Below are 2,166 nucleotides of genomic sequence, written 5' to 3'. Positions count from 1 at the left end.
TAAGACCATTTATAAATTAAATATTTTATTTAAATTACAAACGCCATCTTTCGTTCGTTAATATAATTTTCAGGACACAATTAGCAGCGCAGTTTTTATTTCGATCAAACTGCAGTGCGGAGAGCAAGCGGGGCTAATAAAAAAATTGAATTCCTTCTTTCGCTTTTGTCTTTGTTATTTTTTTTTATTCTCCCTTTGACGTTAAAGAAGATCGGATATAATATTGAACCAAAAGATATAATTCTCAAATTTAAGATATACTCCAAATTTGTAAGTATTCATAATACACCTAAGCTAAGCTTAGGCAGTGATTTGCGGTCACGATAAGTTGTCCGATGATTATTTCGGATGTTGTTACTAACGATCCAATCTTGGTAACCGTATGAATTGTCTTATACGACTTTTCATATCCTTTCTAATAAGTTGCCTGACAATAAAGGCTCAGGCGGCGTTTCGTAAACGCCAATAAAGAATTGGAATCTAAAAAGCAACATAAGATTGCTTTTTTTATAGCACAAGGCTATATAATGAATAATTTAAAGGTTAATATATTAGCACAGCATAGGGCTGCTAATATATTTACTGTTTGAATACTTACTGTTTGGATGTTTACTGTTTGTTACTTACTGTTTCTTAATGTTACTTAATGTTTTTTATGTTACTTACTGTTTCTTAATGTTATTTACTGTATCTTAATGTTACTTACTGATTCTTAATGTTATTTACTGTTTTTAATGTTTCTTAATATTTCTTAATATTTCAAATATTTTAATTATTTATATTTAATTCTGATAAATTTACCATTTCAATTATATTTTCAATTTAATATAAATGTTCATGTTTAAAAAAATATATATAAATTATACTTCATGTTTTTAAAGTATTTTTTCGTGTTTTATTGATTTTCAAACAGTATAAGACTGTTTGAAAGGCGTGTACTTGGCGCCTTTTTTTTACTTTTTTTTTTTAAAGTAATTTTGTTAAGATATCACATATTTTTTTACAAATATATATGTGTATATGTGCATATATGACATGTGTGTGTATAAATTATTTACATTTTATATATTTATTTATAATAAAAAATAAAAGAAGTCCCACCACCACCCCCGTCGTATTTCTTAATATATGACTCTCTTGACAGATATAGTTACAAAATTATATGTTATCTATTTATATTATTTATTATTTATCAATCTTCTTCAAGAAGAGCATGTAAATGTTTTTAGCATCTCTTGGCCATTGTCTTTTTTTAATTTGCATATCATCAATTTCAATCCAGACATTAGAGGTTTCTTCTCTACATACACTTATATAATGACCATTATCTATGCTTGATCCAGTGAAATATGGCATTCATGACCTTATAAAACTGGCCAGTTACTAATACTTTAGTTGTTGGAACAGCACATAAATTAATTGTATGTGTTTTCACCAATTTACCATTCTATAATGGAAAAATACGTATGACAATTATTTTAGGAGTCAATATTAATTTACTTTTAAACAAGATATCATTCTTTGCATAATATTCACATGATTCATTGTACAGTTTAAACGAAGTTTAAGATGTGAAAAGATAACATTTATCAAATCTTGAAGCTTGTAACTTTTCTTCTTAAAATTATTAATAGGAATAGAAATAATTATGTTATTATTTGTAATACATTTTGTATTATTACAAGATCTGCACCAACTTATAGTATTTACTTTATACTCCAATAAATTTCTTATATAATCATATTTTGCATAAAAAGCTATAAGAAATTCACATGCATCTCGTTTTTCATTATTGGAAAAATACTCTCCTAAATATTGCCGTATCGCGTATGTATTCAGTTTATTAAATCCATTTTCATATTGACGCGCTAATTTACTTAAAACATTTGGTTTTTCAGAAATAAATAATTGATGTCTAACATCATCTAAATTTAATAAACATTGCAGTACTGAATTTGCATAACATGAAACCTTATCTACATTTTGAAAACCATTTATGACCCACGTTGTTTGTCGAATTCTTCCATCTAGTTTTATATAATGCATTGTTATATATTAGAGTATACTATAAATAAAACATTTCTTTATAACAATTGTACTAGTAATGATTTGCCTTTGTTCTTCAGTGTTTCGTGTGTGTGTGTGTGTGTGTGTGTGTGTGTGTGT

The 2,166-nt window shown here is 26.5% G+C and overlaps 1 protein-coding gene across 1 annotated transcript in view; it reads right to left on the bottom strand.

Moving 5' to 3' along the window:
* Window positions 1-2,166, bottom strand: part of LOC116840803 — a 57,252-nt gene that overhangs the window by 13,838 nt on the left and 41,248 nt on the right. The gene's annotated exons all lie outside the window — the stretch shown is intronic.

This window comes from Odontomachus brunneus, unplaced genomic scaffold, assembly GCF_010583005.1.
Source record: "Odontomachus brunneus isolate Ranch 3 - 2012 unplaced genomic scaffold, Obru_v1 Obru_scaffold_001, whole genome shotgun sequence".
Taxonomy (NCBI): domain Eukaryota; kingdom Metazoa; phylum Arthropoda; class Insecta; order Hymenoptera; family Formicidae; genus Odontomachus; species Odontomachus brunneus.
Note: the sequence above shows the minus strand (reverse complement) of the source record. Positions and strands in the feature narration are given on the sequence as shown.